This window comes from Crocodylus siamensis, chromosome 1, assembly GCF_052110815.1.
Source record: "Crocodylus siamensis isolate JL-2025a chromosome 1, ASM5211081v1, whole genome shotgun sequence".
Classification (NCBI taxonomy): Eukaryota; Metazoa; Chordata; order Crocodylia; family Crocodylidae; genus Crocodylus; species Crocodylus siamensis.
The window spans coordinates 28,619,577-28,639,021 of NC_143395.1; the positions used below are offsets into that span (position 1 = coordinate 28,619,577).

A 19,445-nucleotide genomic window follows, 5' to 3' on the forward strand; every position below is an offset into this window, starting at 1 on the left:
GTTTATTTGGGGGTGGGGGAGTGGGATGGGGCTTTGCTGCCCTTCCTGGTTCCAGGGGGAGTGGGTGCTGTTTCAAGAGGTGGTGGCCAGGAGCAGGATAGTCAGAGCTCCCAGCTCACTGCTATGCCTCTGCCAGAGCTTCCTGTACCTGGTGCTGAGGGATGCACTGAAGACACATGTGGTAGGGCTGCAGAGCAGAGCTGCAATGGGTAGCCAGGGAGCAGCTGCAAACCAAGCTGGCCCTGAGTTACAGCCATGGTCGCCAAGGCACAAGGTCTCAGGGCACATGCTAGGATTCTATGACCACTATCACTTTTAGTGGTAATTTGCTCCTCGTCATCATCTACACATGCACTTTGGCACATTAGTTTAAAGCATCATTTTCTAGTATCTGTCAGTACTAGAAAATGGTGCTTTGAATTAATCTACAGTGCAGTAATTGTTGTGCATGTGTAGACAATTATACTTTACTGCACATTAGATTAGAATAATGTGCAGAAAAGTGCACGTATGAACATGCCTGCAATATATTTAAAAAATCTGTTGAAATCAAAGCCAAGGCTTTCTTGTGTTAATGCACAAAAATGGTAACTAAAAACAGGTAATTTACATTAAGTGAAACTTCATAGAACTTTAAAAAGTTTTGACTCAGTAGCCTGACAATTTGCTGTACTATTTAAATTAGCGTTGCCTCTGCATCACAAAGCAAGTTTTATTCTCTCAGCTCATTCAAGTCATATGCTTAAGAGGAGGGTAGATGTCCTCAAGGGCAATCTGAAAAAAAATGTATCATTGACATCAACTCATGGGAGACGTGTCCAGGAATGTCCCAAATGGAGGAAGTGTGCTGCAAGGATCTCAACACTTTGAAACTTTATGCTGACAACAGAGAATGGAAAAGAGGGAGGGGCAGAAACAGCATGCTGTGGCCCAAGTCAAGAATCCAGAGCCAGCCATCCAGCCTGGAATCACATACCCAAGTTGTAACACAGTCTGTCAATCCTGAATTAGCCTTCTTATCCATCTTCGGGCCCACAGATAAGACAATCATCCTTGCACAAGGGATGGCCCATAACGTCACAATCCAGCTAGGCCTCCAAAGATTACTAGATGCTTTTCAGCAGTATTGCACCTCAAATAGCTTAGAAATCAATACCGCTAAAACTAGCATATTGATTTTGGGGAATGAAAAGAGGAAACAAGTTTGGTTTTTACAGGAAAAAATCCATAGTTGCTATCTTCTTTTAAATACCTTGCAATCTTCCTTAGGAAAAATTTGTGCTGGAATAGGCACAATGAAAATGTGAACACTAAAGCATAACAAGCCTTGGGCAGAGTTTCATCTTTTTATAATAAGACAGGCAGAATAACAGTTCTGGAAGCACTAAAGGTCTATAGATCCAAAGTAGAGTTCATTTTATTGTATGGAACACAACTTAAGGTTGCTGACCTTATGGTCCAGCTAAAACCAAGACGATATCTCCTGACTTTTTAAGGCAGCTTTTATTTCTACCTAATTCTATGATGGGGAGACTGAAGAGCTCTGAACCAGACTGATAAATGTGAGCACCTTAACTTAATTGAGAACTCTAAACTACTGGATGAAAATTGGATCTTTTATACCTAACAGATACCCCAAGACGTGCATTCTAGGAGCCTCTCCTTTGCCAAATGAACCCTGGTTTGGAGAGTCAAACAACATCTTCATTCTGCAGACAAATGGCCTAAGAAATCTATTGAGAGTATCTGATCCAATATTTCCCCTGACTTAAGAATGTAAGATGCCAGCATGCAGAAGGATATTCTGGTAGAGAGACTTCTCAAACTTCTTCTTGTTTAATATTAATAAAACATTCCTTTGGCCTAAACCTACTTGTCTGTTATACAAAACACAAACAACATAAGGCAATTATTAGACTAAGACTCATTCTCATGAGATGTGTAGTTGTTATGGACAGGAGATGTCAGACCCCATATTTGAACAGAATATGCTCTTGTGGGAAGAATGATATAGATTATTCAAATCCTTATTTGTGGTCTTGTTTGTTTTTTGAAAAAATAAGAGAAAAATTGATCTCTCCATTAATGGGAAATTTTAAACACTGGGTTAGTGTTTAAGAAAAAACAGTCTGGCTTCTAGTCTGATACTTCAGAGCCTGTTATATAGTCCTTAGGTGCATTTGTGTTACTTGCACAAACACTATGTTCTGTTTTACTTTTGTGTAATCTTATTGTATGTTTTTAAAAAAATGATAAATAATATAAATAGCATTATTTCATTATAAATTATATATTATTTTTATTATTAATTTTATTGTATTGTTTTTGCAGAAGCCATAAACTACTACTACAGCTGCTGCTACTAGTATTAAAGCCTTTACCTACAGGCAACAGAAGCACAGAAGTTCAAGAGATTATACTTGGAAGCTCAGTCATTTAAAACAAACTACTGTTCTTTCTAGACATTTTTTATATGAAAAATTCATTTGAATGGTAATCATTCTAATAGTGAATTTGAGCCTGCTTTAACAAAAATGTCTTTAATTAACACTGAATTAATCACAGCCATATATATGCTGTGCTGATTTGCTATCCTTAGAGGCATAGGCTACAATAACTATTAATACAATTGTTATTCACTATTCCAGAACAAAATATTCCAGTTCATCTGTACTTATTCTTTAGATAAATTCAGTTTACTCTTCCCTGTGATGTAGACTACTATTTAATTAGAATCTTAAAAACATATGGGCTGAAAATCTGGGTTAACTGAAATCAATGACAAAAATCAATGGACCCAGGGTTTCATCCATGGCCTCAGGATCAAAGCATTTCGAAGTTGAAGATGCAATTTATCTGTGGGTAATTTGCAATACACATAATTGTATCAGCTGTAGACTGTATTTTATATGACTTTTGTAAAATTCCAGGGAAAAGTGGTTTTTTTTGAACACTGCACGTTTTACATATCAAAAACACCTGGACAGATGTTACTTCAACTGTTACCATTACGTCATGACAACTGAAATAGTATTCCATAAATCTCTCTAATACCCTTCATGAAGGTCGTGAATTATTCTAAAATTCACATAATAATGATGCATAAGATGCAGAAGGTAGAACTATCCCACTGGATATAGAGTAGGATGGCATTTAGCCACAAAACTCCGAGTAAATTCAAGAGAAAGCCCATAGTGCTATCAGGATGCATTATGCCTTGAATTTATTCATGCCTGACAATATTAACATTTTATTTTTTAAGTGATTGTGCTTGAAGTATTTCTTGTTCCTCCACCTTCTGAGTAGTTTTAAAGTCACTACCTTAAAAATAGGTCAGAAATCCTCCCTGATTCTAAGTCTGTAATAGACCCTGGTGCCTCCTCCTCTGCCCTGCAACCCTCTAGCCCCAAAGCAGACAGTCATTATTGCTGTGTGTTTCTTCTTCCACATGACACGTTGATATAAAATGAATACATTCTTATACAGTCACACTCAGAACTGTATACCTAAAAGGCATTATCATCACCATTATTGCTATTATTATTTTTGTTATTGTTATTATTACTATCTGTATCTAGAGCTCAGAATTTGCTGCTCTTTTAAAAGAGAAAAGAAGGTAGCGCCCTGGTTTGAAGAACTTATGACCTTAAACGAGACCAACAGGAAGTACAGAACTGGCCTACAATGTAAGTATTAGCCAGGGTGCTAACTGGACACACCTTGAGAGACCCTTACAATAAATAAATAAAATTATTAAACCCATAACTTATATCCCATTGTCCACCTGCCTTGGTATTATTATCCATTGAATTTTCTGTTATGACAAAAGTGTAACTTAATGCAGGACTTGAATATTGAGGAGTTACTAGGTTTGCAAAATAATTCAGCAGTGATGCTCCATGTATGCTGAGCAGTGTAGAAATAAACAGAAATGGTCTAAGAGGCAGTTTGCCCCTTTAGGATTAGAGTCCTGCCATCATCAGCCTTACTCAGAAAGGAGTCATTTTTTTCCAATAAAGAGTTGGGGTGATAGGAAAGAAACTAATTCCTTTAGAAGGCCCTGGATCAGAAGAAGGCAGGCAGAAAGGCACGCTAAAAATCCCTAAGGTTTTAGGGATTGTGCAGTTTGTTTTGGTCAGTGCACCAGCTTCAGTTTTGTATCTGAATGACAGACCAACCCTCGTGGAAAATGGCCTGTTTTCAATGATGGATGTGTTGTCAATCCTCAAACTGAAGAGCCAGGTGGGCAGTTTCAATGACTAAGAGAGAAACAGACAAATGGTATGGTGAGGCTTGTATCACTGGTAGAGAGAACAGAAAGCTGTAACAACAAGGGCAAATAATTTTGGAGGTGAGAAATTACACAGGATCAAGAAGGCAAGTTCAAGAAGGTATGATGCAGTGGAAAAAGGGGAAGCAGTCAAAAGAGTCAAAGCAAATGTTGTCATAATCAGAATGTGAGTTAAGGAGTAGAGATTTAACATTGTCATTTTTCATCCACTAGGGATTGGTGTGAGGGGTCCAAGAAAATTAAGTTTTCTTAAACCAAGAAAAGGTGATGAGATATTGTGAGAGTTTAGATGCAAGGGCATAACGAAAAGCACATAGAAACACTGCAGAGGATGAAATGGTTGAGATTAGAATAGCCTGGATATGTCTGTCTGCAAACTGTGACTTGTCAAAGATTTCTTTCAGATAAGGGTCTCTGAGAATGGGAGGAGGATAGATTTGTTAATAGTGACTAGGAGAAAAAGGACTATAATTTGTGTCAGGAGGAAGACCTGCAGTTGTGTTTTGCCTAAAGTCATGTTGACTTTAAAATATTGGGAGGGGATTCATGGTAATCGGCTGAAATACTAGGCTGGATGGATGAACATAGATCATAAGTAGCTGAGTGATTCATAAATCATCAGCTTCAGAGTGTTAGAGAACAGCCCATGAACAGATGCAAAATGCTCAAAGAACAGGTGAAAAGCAAGAAAAGATAGGGCAAGAATAAAATCTAATGAAATGCTGTAGAAAGTGCAGCAGAGGAGGACTAAACCTACAGCATGAGGCACCAAAGCAATGGCTAGAGAGATAGAAGGGAAACCGGGATGGACTGAAACTGCAAAATGTCAAGGATATTAAGAAGGAAAGCATGACTGGCAATGTCAAATGCAGAAGAGAAAATAAGGAGAGTAAGGATGGGGTAAAGATTCCTAGATTTGGCAAGAAAAGGGTAATTAAAAACCTGGTTAGAACTTTCTTTTGTGGAGTTAGATGGATGGACTGAAGACTGGAGGGAACTGAGATGAAGCTGGGAGAGGGGTAGTGCATTTGACGAGATAGGTCACTGGGACAAAGCCCATGGCAGGAATAGGAGCAGTCAAAAGACTAGACCTGGGCTTAAAGGCACAAGAATCCAGGAAGCTCAAGGGACTGATCTTCTAACCCTTGAGCATACTGATTCTAAGACCTTCTGTCTGTCACAATAAAGCCAGAAAAGACAAAACTGCCTGCTGGATGGGGATAAAATACAAGACAGGGGTTAGTGAGGTTTTTGTGCGATTTTTATTATCTATACTACAATCTCACTTTTGTGGGCATTGGAGAATGGATGGATATTTTGGAGAGATTGAATGAGGAGGCAGCAATATTTTTAAGTTAAAAATAAACTGAAACAACAGCAGTTACTATTTTTGTACAAAAAATAATGTACTGTACTTTGCCCATGGCCTCTGACTAACATGTAGCTACTTCTATTTAGTTCTATGCCCAAATCGATGCTGAAATCATTGATGGCATCACAGTAACCAACAGACTTACGAAAACTTCCCATCAAATCTAGAAAATATAGATAAAAATGTATTAGTACGTGTCATGAAGAAGAATAAAATCAATATGGAAAAAAATTAAGTATGTGATTTCTCCACCTGGTCTCAGGGAAATCTTCCATACTACAGATGAAATGTTGGCTTAATTTAGAAGCATCAAGCCCTCCTCCACTACCACACCTTTACCTTTTAAAAGATGAGAAAGAGAGATGTGTGAACCCTGTGGAATTTGAGGTTTTGGAGGATCCATAAAAATAGTTTGTGAGGTTGCAAAGCTAAATTATAACACCATCTACTGCCTACTACTTAGTGTTTCCCTTTAGCAGCTCTCACAGCACTTTACTGATGATTTTAGTATCATTATCCCGATCTATAAATAAAAAAAAGTTACAGCTGGGAATTGCAGAAATATCCGATTCTAATAGTATTTGCAAACAACAGACCTGTCCCAAAGGCCGCTGAAGCCAATGGAATGCCATTGGGCCAAATCTATCTTGTCCTTAAATCATAACTACCATAATTTTTTGATTCAGCTCATTTACCTAAAGGTTTTCTACAAAATCTGGAAGCAGCTTGAAAAAAAGATAGGAACCTTAGATGGCATTCTCTGCTGGCAGCCTCCTCAAGCCTATACAAAATATTTAAACAGAAGAGACACCTATATCTGTGCCCAGCACCTGCTTTGACACATGCTAATTAGCATGTGTTGGAATAGACTTGATTAATCGAGTTTGCTGGAGCATGCTAATTAGCACACCCCAGGAGCCTCAGCATCCTGTGTCAGTAGCAGCCTTAGGGGAGGGCAAACCAGGTGACCTTCCAGGGCCCCACACTTTAGGGGGCCCCAAAATGTTGAACCTAGAATGAACCTAGAATATAACTCAATGTTAAAAAAACCTCTTTCTTTGTATTATCAATATTGTATTAAGATACTTTTATTGAAGTTTCATGGATAGGGCAAAGTGAAATTGAAAATGTCCTACTTGCTTATAGGTCATCAAAGTTAAGCCTGTAAGGGGCCCCAAAAGACTGCCTGGTCCAGGGCCCCAACAACCCTAAGGCCACCACTGCTTGTGTATTCAACATCCCTGTGATTCAAAATGGAGGTATGGATGCTTTAACCAAAGCTCGTCAAATAAGCTTTAGTTAAAGCACCCCCACCACCATTTTGAAGCACAGGATGCTGAATACCCAAGACACTGCACATGCTTTAATAAGAGCAGCTCTCCTGCCTGCACACCCCACCCCACCCTAACTAATGTGTAATGAGGCCCAAAAATGTTACTTCAAATGGTTTATCTGATTTTATCTGGCATGACACTACATATGAAAAGAGTATTGTGGGGGGGCTAGTCAACAGTGAGACCAGAACTAAACTTTCAGATATTCTCTTACAGCTTCAGAAGATGGGTCTACTATCTTTAGCCCCATCCATTGAAATAATCACTATTTACAAAAAGGGCAAGAAGTCACTTCTTTCTGATATTTGATTAAATTGATTCACAGAAGTAAAGCAGCCTGTTGCCTTTTCATTGTATTATCTAAGCTAGGAAGGCCTTGCCAAATGAACTACCTAGGAAAAGCCATGATTCACAGAGTTATAATGGGATTCAAATGATGTCAATATTAAAATCTGTAAATTTTTTTACTATGTAGGGCTGAACTTTCCCCCTCCTCCACACCACCATCCTAAACTATGATCTGTGTGCAAAGCTTGCTTAGTCCAAAAAGTGCCAAAAAGCCTTTGTTAAATCTACAGGCAGATGCAAGCCTTTCTAACCCCACAGAATTCTAAGAAGCCATCAGACTATTGTGATAAGGACTGAAAGACAAATTGTAAAAGAGCTGGGATTACTAGAAAGATGAATCCTCACAGCCTTACTACATGAACAGTTCTGCCAAACAGTTCACATCTGGGTATTCTTATATAATAGGTTCAAATCAGGTCACACGTGGGGTGAAGAGTAAATATCCAGAGCCTGATTCTGTTTGCAGTTACACACATGATTATATATTATGCAGAATTCTGCTGAGTTGGTGTTGTCAAGAAGATAGTCAGATCCTTTGTGGCTGACTGACTACCCAACCTTTTGCAGGCACAGTGCATGACTGCCTGGGAGGCAGTTGGGAGTTCTGGACTACAGAAAGTCAAGATCTTGTTCCTTCTGTAATTGCCAAGTACATTGAAATGGATTGTATTTTCTTCCTCTCAGTTCTCAGGATGAGAAAATGCCTATTCCTTACATCATATTTTTTGTAGGCTACTTCAGGCTGCAGGTATAGGTATGCATTTTGTAGGTCCACAAGGGAAGTAGGTAGATGATACTTGACTTTCCTTCGATGAAGATGATGATTATTTAGATTTATATTCCACCCTTTCCAGAAAGGCTTACAATACATGACAAATATAGCACAGTCTTTTCCATCTCCTCTAGGCTGATGCTGAACACATCTCTGTGTATTAGTTTTACACTGCTCAAGGAGTGAAAATTAATCCTACTTCAGCCGAAAGCAATAGGAAGCTCCCTTTTCTTCCCCTTAGTTTGTTAGTGATTCTCCCGAATGCTGAGCTAAACTGTTTCAATCTGTATCAAACACTGGCCACCAAGCAGTAGGCAATGCAGATACCGAGAGGACAACACACCACCATGAGTCTATTTTCACCTGTCCTACACCGAGTCTGTTGCAGGCAGTACTGAGCTTTGATGCAGTGAGAGGTAGTTGGTCATGTTAGTGAAGCCAGGCAGAAGGCAAGGTTGAGTTGCACCTTACAGACCAACTAAATCAGAGATGTATAAGGTTTCATAAGAAAGCTTATGTCATCAGATGCTATCAAGGGAATTCAAGAAGTAGAGCTTCTAAATAGAAATCAGTGATCTGAATACAAAGGCTAGGGAAGGGGAAGGAAGGAAAAAGGAGGAGGCACTACTGAGAGGGGCAGAGGTGGGCAGAAGAGATCAAAACAAGTCAGTTAACCCACAGAGGGACATAGGGGTTATAAACTCTAATCCAGGTAATCATATCAGAGTTTGTAGTCTCTTAACCATGCATAAAAATTACTGGAGCCTATATATGAGAGGCAAGGATTTTTGTGGGTGATATCTTTTGCTAGTCCAACCACACAATAGGGATAAAGTTAGACAAACTTGGCATTCTTCATCAGGAATCTATATGATCAGATCTTCAAAGGAGGCAGAGGTCAAACCCCTCCCTGCTTCATTTGATGCCTAGGTATTTGAAAGTCTCTCTACATAATAACCTACTTTTACCCCCTTGGTAGAAAGGTTTGCATATTAAAGACAGGAAGCAGAAAACAAAATCTTCCCTTTCACTGAGGAAATAGGTTAATTAGACTGAAATAGATTAGATAGATGAGACTGGATAGAAAAGATTTAGATGGGTAGATACAGCGCGTAGATGGAGAGATGGATACAGTAGATGGATTCTCATGAAATAGGCTTTCCATGTTTGGTGTGCAGCTGGATAGCACCTGCCTGACATTTACAGCAGATAGCTTTTATTCATTTCATGGGATATTCATCAAAATGTGGTTGAGAGATGGAGAAAATTCCAAGTATGTGTCATCACTTTACTGGTTTGTGCAGCTGTTTCCTAAAGCACACAATGATGTTGTGTTGTTAAGGAAATACACTGTCACTCTGCTGAACAAATAAAGCATTTAGTTTTATCGGGTAACATTAAAATAATGGTAGGAGATAATAGACTAAAAATACTGTTTATTCAGTGGGAATGGACAAAAACGTTACTGTCCATGCAAAAGAATGACTCCATATGAAAGTAAAAGAAATTGCATTACTGATTTGACTAATATTAAGATTCAAGCTGTGTGCTATCTATTTACTAATTCTAGTTTAAAATACTTGCTGATGTAAACCTCAATGATGGCTAAGAATCTGCAGCAATGACCTCCCACAGTATCAATGAAGGTGCCAGAATCCAAGCTATTGGATCCAGATGTCATACTGTGACCACAGAGTCCCATGTAAATCATATCATTACATTCAGAAAATTTTAAGCCTTGTAAATATTTTATAAGAAAGAAATAATAATTTTCTCATCAAATCATCAAAAAACCTCATGATATCCTTTTCTAAGAAATAAACTGCTCCACTTTTGGTGCTCCTCTTTTATTAAATATAAAACACTCATAAAAAATAATGGTTAAAGGGAAAACAATGTTTCAGTTATTCCCTGCTAACAGAGGTAACCTTCAAATTAACTAATGATTCATCTGTATTTTTTCTTACGTTAGTAATTGCATAGATTTCCCATGTCTTAAGCTTCGGGTTTGAATTAACTCAAAAATTCAAACAACAAAATCAATGAAAACCACAGTTTTCATATTGTTTCCATGTGAGTCCATATGCTGGCCCAGATTTGGTTAAAATCAGACCCAGTTTTATTTCAAAGAAGGTCTAGTTTGCAAGTATTCACAAACTTTGCATTGAATCTGTAACTAACTTCCAAAATGATGCTCTTTACCTTGCTTTCCATTATTTAACATTCCAAATTTCATATACTTCAAATGAAGTGAGCAGAAACTAGCTGCTAGGCCATAAAGTACTTACAAAAGGAATACCTGGGTTTCTGAGTAAAATGAAGCACAGAAAGCTTAACTTGACCAAGATATGCTGGTGGCCATAGCAAAGCAGAAAAGAGAAATCATAACTCTATACTGTCAATCCTGAGCTTTAATCACTCTGAAATACAGGGGTAGGCTACAGAGAAGTTCAAGCTCCCATCTCTCACCCAGTGGGGACAGCAAACAGACCTTAAAGGCAAAAAGGATGTATATATATATACACATGTTTACTGCCGACATGCCACCACACTGAAACATTGCAGAGAAGGTAGAAGTGAGAAAGGTTCTACATTTTGGAAGAAATAGAAGGAAGAGATAGTTTTCTGGAAAAATGATTATGCTTTATTATGATTTTTAAATAAAAAATGTATTTCTTGCTTGAAGCTGCTAGAGGAGTCTGGATGTTAGGGTAAATCCAGGGCTAAGCAGGATAAAAATCAATTTATAATGCAAACTTTTCTACGTGTTACAATGAAACAGTTGCAACTTTAATTATAACCTATTTATATAATGTTCATGTTTCTAAGAACCATAACATCTGAAATCACCACAAGTATAATGCACCTATCAGTAAAGCAGCAGCTCCAAATGGATATCCATTTGCACTGTCAGGGACTCCAACATTGCTGACTGGATACAAACTGCTAGAAAGAACTCTCCATATTCAAATACAGCAACACGCAGCTAAACAACCCTACAAGGCCATCTGTGGTGGCAGATGAGAAGGGAGTTCAGATGCTCTGTTGTAATTTATAGAAAAAGTATCCCAGCTCCCTGAGAGCCCTCACTGTTCTAAAGACTGACTTAACCACTGTAACCGCAAGCTTTTCTAACCTGAGCATTCAGTAAATGGACTGTGAATTCAGTTCATATTGCAGACTTTCCATTCAACCTTCCTGCAGTTAACAGAGAAACTACAAGTTCTTCATGAGAGTCAGAAAGAGGGAAGGATTTCTTAGGAAGATATATTTTATTGGAGCAATTGTGTATTTGGGATAAAGTTAGATAAGCTTTCAAATGCAAGATTTTTCATTAGGGCCAGGTACAGACATTAAACTTTTACTAGTAAAAGTGCTCACAAACCAGTCTAAACCAGTAATAGTACAGAATTTTCTTGTGCATAGACTGGTTTAAAAATAGTAGAAGCTGGTCTAAGGTAGACCTGGATTGATGTGCACTCAAACTTAATTGACTTAGGTTAGACTGAGGAACTGAACTTGTGTACCAGATCCCCTATTGATTCATGTTAGGTTGCTGTCTGCTGGCATCCCAGGCATTCTTGTGGCCCCACCAGCCCCCTCTCGTAGGGACATGTGCTACTACTTACACCACACTTGGCTACTCTGGCCTAGCACCCAGCCAGCTCTGCCCCCAGACTCTCACAGAGCCAAGTCAGCACAGTAGTGGGAGAAAAGGAAGAAGAGGTGCTCAGCCATGCCCTGAAGCCTGGTTGGGCTCCCTGCAGCTGTGCCTACTTGCGGGAGGCATGGGGGGAGAAGGTCACTCAGGGATCCCCATGATCCCTGTGAAGAGGCACAGCCCCAGGCAGCATGACCAGGCTGCAGGTGACTGGTGAGCACAGGTGCCTCCACTGCCTGACTGCAGCTGACATGCCTGTGACTGATAGTGACAGGGGAGAGGGAGGGAAAGAATGCTCCCCAGTGCCCAGCAGCCAGTCAGGGGTGGCTCAGCTGCTCAGCTGTGCTTAGTAGTCTCCAGCAGCCTGGGGAGCCCACTGGGTGGTATGCAGAAACAACCCCAACCTGCTGGATTTGGCGAGTGGAGGCAGCCTACATACCTTCCCTCGTCTCCCCCGACACAACAAAGGGCAAACGTTTGTTCTGTTCGCTACCGAACTAACCTACACCACCACTTCCAGAAACCCAGATAAGTTTGACCAAATCTGCCTTGAGCTTATTGAGGTTACTAAAGAGGAGTATATCTCGTCAGCTCGCAGTTGTAGGGACGCAGTTAGAAAAGCCAAAGCTACCATGGAGCTGAGGATGGCATCCCACGTTAAAGATAACAAAAAATTATTTTTCAGATATATAGGGAGTAAAAGGAAATCCCAGGGTGGAATAGGACCACTACTGAATGGGCAAAAGCAATTGGTGACAGACAGGGGGGACAAAGCTGAACTCCTCAACAAGTTCTTTGCCTCAGTGTTCCTAAACGAGGGGCAAGACAAGTCTGACAATGCTGACAAGTCTGGGATTGTAGAGACGTAGCAGCTGGGCACCAGGCTACCAAGCATTGACCCTGAGATGTTGCAGAGTCACTTGGAAGGACTGGATGTGTTTAAGTCGGCAGGCCAGGATAAGCTCCATCCGAGGGTACTGAAGGCACTGGCTGATGTCATTGCACAGCCACTAGCAAGAATATTTGAGCTCTCATGGCGCACGGGCCAGGTCCTGGAGGACTGGAAAAGGGCCAGTGTGGTCCCTATTTTCAGGAAGGGGAGGAAGGAGGATACAAGCAACTATAGGCCAGTCAGTCTCACCTCCATCCTTGGCAGTCTTTGAAAAGATTATTAAGGCTCATATATGTGAGAGCCCAGCAGGAAAAATTATGCTGAGGGGAAACCAGCACAGGTTCATAGCAGGTAGATCATGCCTGACTAATCTACTCTCTTTGTATGACCAGGTTACAAAACACCTGGACGCAGGAGTGAGGGTTGATATCGTTTTCTTAGACTTCAGGAAGGTCTTCAATATGGTATCCCACCCCATACTGGTGAACAAGTTAAGAGACTGTGACTTGGATGATTACACAGTCTGGTGGGTGGCAAATTGGCTAGAGGGTCATACGCAGAGAGTGGTGGTGGATGGGTCGGTATCAACCTGGAAGGGCGTGGGCAGTGGGGTCCCGCAGGGCTTGGTCCTTGGACCGATACTCTTCAATGTCTTCATCAGTGACTTGGATGAGGGAGTGAAGTGTACTCTGTCCAAGTTTGCGGATGATACAAAACTATGGGGGGAAGTGGACACACCGGAGGGCAGGGAACAACTACAGGCAGAACTGGACAGGTTGGACAAATGGGTAGAAAACAATAGAATGCAATTTAACAAGGAGAAATGCAAAGTGCTGCATCTAGGGAGGGAAAATGTCCAGCACACCTACTGCCTAGGAAATGACCTGCTCAGTAGCACGGAAGCAGAAAGTGATCTTGGAGTGCAAGTGGACTCCTAGATGAACATGAGTTGTCCGTGTGACAAAGTCATCAGAAAAGCTAACTGCACTTTATCGTGCATCATCAGATTCATGACAAACAGAACCAAGGAGGTGATACTTCCCCTCTATGCGGCACTGGTCTGACTGCAGTTGGAATACTGAGTCCGGTTTTGGGCACCGCACTTCAGAAGGGATGTGGATAACCTGGAGAGGGTCCAGAGAAGGGCCACTCATGTAGTTAAGGGCTTGCAGGCCAAGCCCTACAGGAGAGACTAGGGCACCTGGACCTCTTCAGTCTCTGCAAGAGAAGGTCAAGAGGCGACCTTGTGGCTGCCTATAAATTCATCATGGGAGCGCAGAAGGGAATTGGTGAGGCTCTACTCACCAAGGCGCCCCTGGGGGTCACAATAAATAATGGCCATAAGCTAGCAGACAGCAGATTTAGACTGGACATTAGGATGAACTTCTTCACAGAGTGGCCAACGTCTGGAATGGGCTCCCAAGGGAGGTGGTGCTCTCCCCTACCCTGGGGGTCTTCAAAAGAAGGTTAGATAGGCATCTAGCTGGGGTCATCTGAACCCAGCACTCTTTCCTGCCTATGCAGGGGTTGGACTCGATGATCTATTGAGGTCCCTTCCGACCCTAACATCTATGAATCTATGAATCTATGAATGTCTGTACTTAGCCCAGGTCACTGATCACAGGAAGTCAGGCATGGTGTAGCGAAACACAGCAGAGGAAGCTGCTGAGAGAACTTCTTAGGGGTAGCAGACATAATTAGCAGAAAAGCTGGTTACTGAGAAATCAAGACCTATCAAAAGGGAAGAGGGTTAGTCTCACCTATTGCGTGTGGAAAAAAATCAGGATTGCTCCCTCCCCCTATCATTTTCTCCCCCTTTCCTTATCCTTTGTATTTAAATTACTATATTCCTTTCTATTTAGTACCCCTGCTCTTTCTAAGTCCATTCATTGCATCTGTCATTATGCCTTTCTGAACCAGTTACTCATTAAGGCACCCCTCTGTCCTGCCTTCTAAGAACCAAGGACTAAACATTGGTGTCAGGTTTATGGCACATTAGATTTTACCCAACTCCTAAATTCCTATGATTAGAGACGCAACAAAGAATGTCTTGCATTTTTAAGTGTTGCAGTGTCTACATGGCCTTGGCAGTCAGCGTTTCCAATGACATCTGCACACTTTTAGTTAAGTCATAAATTCATAATAGTGTTATCTGTGAGTCCTGTGTTGATAGACATAGTGCTAAGGACAATTGTGGATAAGTGGAAGTTCCTGTGTGATGGATGACTTCCTGGCTTCAGGCAGTATTTTGTCAGTTTGTCATGCCATTCTTTGCATGTCATCTCTTCCCTGTTTCCTATGGCTTCTCTTCTCTCTGTTTCCTATTTCTATTTGTCTCTTTTTTCACTACAAGAGCAGTAAACTATACAATGAGTTGTAAAATATTATTTTAAGATATGAACAAAAGGCCTTTATAATGCACTTCACTTCATAATTTTGTTTGTTCCATTATAATTGCTATTTGTACAGCACACAACAAAAGGATTTTTTTTTTTAAATCAGAAAGCAAGAACTGGTTCCGTATATATGACAGCATTTGTATGGAATGATTTTTTTATGATCCTTTCCCATTTGTGATGAATCTTTTTTCCTGCCACACCCCCATATGTTAATTCTGCTGCTGTCTTACATTTTGATGATGATAAGAAATGTGCTGTAAAAAATGAAAGTGCAGCTGGCACTCTTCTTTTAACCTCAAAGGAGAAATAAATTAATGGGAGTTTGTTCCATTGCTTGGTGAGGAAAAGTTTAGGTCCAGCTGGTACATAGAGCAAGCAAAGCATTGTGAGATCAATCTATGTGGGATTTGAATGAGCATTGCTGACCCTGACTACTGGTCCTCTGTAATTGCATTGTTCTCTAATATAATTATCTAGCTTGCAGTCAGCCCAAAGGAATGAGAAAAATACAGTGCACACCTGGAAAACACTGGCTTGCCAATATATCCATATGGATGCTATCTTCACTTTGATCTACATACTAGGAACAGGAGCTATTTATTTTTGTTCAGAAGAAAATGTGTAGGTTCAGTAAAGGTCCCTGGCACCTGGAAACACCACAGCATGGCAGACCTATTACAGATGATTTCATTACATTACAATGAGAAGACAGACAAAATTAAAATTTTCTCTGCTGTTTTGCTAATAAACCTGACATACCATACTGCATTTCTCTGCTAATGTCCTTTCCAGCATAAAACACCATCTTAAATACAGCATCTAATATTGAGATAGATAGGAGATATCTCCTCAGAGATAGGAGATCTTGTACCTGACCAGAAAAGTATTTCATTCTTTCCTTAAATTCCAGTCCTGCAAAGCACATCGTAGTGGAGTATAACAAGAGCATAATTCCATTACATGGTAGTATCAAATCCTGCCTTTTTGTACTATTTAACTCATATTCTGTCATAGGTTTTGCTCTCCCCTACCATATTGTTGAATCATGCACTGTCTCCATGTGTGCAACTATGACTGTGTAGTATATTAGTCTAATGCACCATTTTCTAGTACTTGTAGATACAGGTATGAGAAATAGAAGCATTAAACTAATGTACCAAAGCACATGTGTAGACACTGACTGGGAGCAAATTGCTCCTTGTGATAGGTGTCCATCCCCGGCCTGTCTAATGTAGGCCTGACCCTCTGCCTGTGGTCTACCCACCCACCTTTCTTTCCTGCCACACCTTGATGAAACAATAATTATGATGCTACTCAGGCAGGAGGCTGCCCATTTACTACCTCGACACTAAGTGTCACTATCCGCCACTCCAAACCTTCCCTACACAGTGGCCCACACCTTGCAGATGGTATATAGATGTTGACCTACACACCCCTGGCACTGGAGTCTGCTCGCCTCCTGGCGCTGTGTCCCTTTGGTGCTGGGGCTCTGTACATTAGTATGCCCCAATGAGGCTTCCTCCTCTCTAATATCCTTAGCCCAATCCACCAGATAAAACAACAACATAAATATGAGTCCCTGGGCTATAAGATGATACGAGTCCTACAAGCCACACTCTAGCTCTTTAAAACCCCAAACTGCTCCTCAAGTATTGAGTGCCTCCCAGCTCTGGGTACTTTGTAAACTCTTGGAGCCTCATTAGCCATAGCAATAGTCCGGGCACAGCATTCCTGGGTAGTTCTGCCGTGCAGCTCCCTTCCCCTGGCAGCTTGCCAGAGACCTTCCCCCATCACCAGCCTTGGCCCTGGGGTTTATATGGGCCCAGAGCCCTACCTCCTTCCTGCCAGCTGACCAGCCTGGGTGGTTGGGCTTTTAACCCCTACCTTCCTGACACCCTTCCCTCAGCGTGCCTATAGGCTCTAGTCTTAAAGGGGCAGCCCTGCCTTCTAGTAACAGGGCTAGGGTTCCCTGTTACACTCCTGGTCAGCCTAGGCAGAATGGGGCTACAGGAGGCCCCAATTCACCCATGCCCTGCCCCAACCAGTGCAGGCTGGGCAAACCCAAGCCCAGAGCTCCCTTCCCTTCCTTTTCCCTTCCTTCAGAGAGCACCGTGGGTGAGGGTGGGCTATATCAGCTCAGCCCTGATCAGCAGGGATCCGTGTTTTCAATTTCCCATGCAAAAAACAGAGAAAACCATGGATTTCCCAACTTTATCGGAGAAAAAACAGATTTTCCTTTTTGGCAGATACCCACAGATTTCCCACTTTTGCAAAGAGGCTTGTTCCCCGCCCAGCTCTGTGAGCACAGAGCTGGGGGCTGGAACAGGCTCCCCTGCCCCCATCAGCAGGGAGGCGGGGCTGGTGCTGGGAGACCCTTATCTCTCAGCAGCAGCTCTGTGACCACAAGGCCAGTGCTAGGAGACCCTTACTTCCCTGGGAGATAAGGATCTCCCAACCTCTACTCCCCAGTTGTAATCTCAGAGCTGGGGACTTGGAGATCCCTGCTGCCCAGGCAGGGAGGCATAGTCCTCACCCAGGCTTCTGTGGTGGAGCCCACCTCAGCAGCAGGAAGCTCCCAGGGGCAAGGAGATACTTCTGCCCCCTGGTGCACAGCTGACCAGGAGCAGATTTTGCTCCCAGTCAGGCATCTACACAAGTGATACTGTGCCATTACTAATTCTGAGTAAACTTGCTACTTGCATTTGGTTACTTCGCAGTAAACTATGCTAATAAGCAGTTAAGTGCCTTATGTAGACTTGCCCACTGAGGGGCAAGCATGAATCTTAAAGTTAACAAAAAATACCTTAAAGAGTTCGAAATTGCCAAAAATGTGTTAATGCTGACATTATAAATGTTTAGTTTGAATGATTTTTTTCTCCCTGTCCAGTAATAAAATACCATCCTGGCCTATCAAACTGTTCAGAAATAGATAAATACTAATAATATGCAATTCTTGTGGAAAGACATCTTATAAAAAAAAGATTTGTTACACATTTTAGAATAAAAAGCCATCAAAGCACTCATCAGTCATCATGATGTTTGAACTTAGCACATCATTTTACATTTAAAATGATTAATTGCTCTAAAACTAAAGATCATCCAGAAACAATAGAACAAAGGGTAGTATAGACTACTTACAAATATTCTAAGTGAAGACATATGGCTTTTTACCTCAATGCTTTGTGCTTATGTTGGAAATCAGACCCTAACTCAGAGATGTGGCATCTTGGAAAAGGAAAGGGAATGGGGGAATATTTACATAAAATGGTACTGATTTAAACTGCTAAAAATGCATGTGTTCAGATATATGGGTTTGATCTGGAAATATTAAAATCTGAGCCTTCAAACAGAAAAATGGTAAAAGAATACCTGATGAATGTAAACAATAATAAATAGATGAGTAGTTGAGACAGCTCTGTAAATTTGGAGGGAGATTAGTCATATTTGCCGTACAGAAAACGCAGCTCACCAGTTCTAATTAAAGTTAAGAATAGCCATTCATTGTTTGAACCATTAAACCACTACTCTCCCTTGATTTATATTAAGAGAGCAAACACATCTTGTGTTTCATTGCTACATGTGTGTCAACTTCACTGTCTCAGCTCTCACAATATATAGTATTTTTCTTAGACCCTTAGCTGCTAAAGTCAAGAATTTGCATGAAAATATCAGTTTTCATTTAAAAAGAAGACTTTTCATGTGTGCACAGAAAAAGCATAAAAAAAGGAAGAAGACTAATTGCTCAGAAACCAGAAGGCAAATACCTCACCCTTTATTACATTTTTAAAAGAAATATTCTATTTAATGCTATTTCAGTCAATGTCATGATTTTAGGGGCCTTATGTTTGGGTCTGGGGATTCTCCAGGTCTCATGCTGCCCTGTGCCAACCCCTGATATAGAATATACTGAGGCAGTAGCTTATGTTATAGTGTGACTCAAGACAGTTTTTACAGAAATTGAGAACAGCTTAGAAAATAATCATCAGTAAAATCCAGGCAAGACTTGTGACCAAAGAATTTATACCCCTGAAGGATACACTTGAGGCCAGATCCTATTCTGTGCACCAGGCATGTAAGAGTGGAAACAGATGTCACCTGATGTTCCATTTCTGCTGCCATAAAAAATATGGAGTCACAAATGGCAAGCAAACTGATGCTCCTACCCTTTGTCATGCTACACCAGTGACTGGATGCTATGGATGTCTATATGCTTTGTGGTGGGAGAGTGTGGGCAGCCCAAACCTACCCAAAGTCTCCAGACACATTGGGCAGGTGCTCTGGGTGCTTGAGGGGCCTGTCCTGTGCACCCCAGGAATTCCTGCACAGGATTGAGTCCTTCAAACCCCGTGAGCACCTTCCCAGCTTTCCAACTTACA

General features: G+C 41.1%; 1 long non-coding RNA gene across 1 annotated transcript in view; it reads right to left on the reverse strand.

Moving 5' to 3' along the window:
- LOC149872679 (uncharacterized) overlaps positions 1-19,445 on the reverse strand; it is an 80,616-nt gene that overhangs the window by 46,460 nt on the left and 14,711 nt on the right. The window lies entirely within an intron of this gene.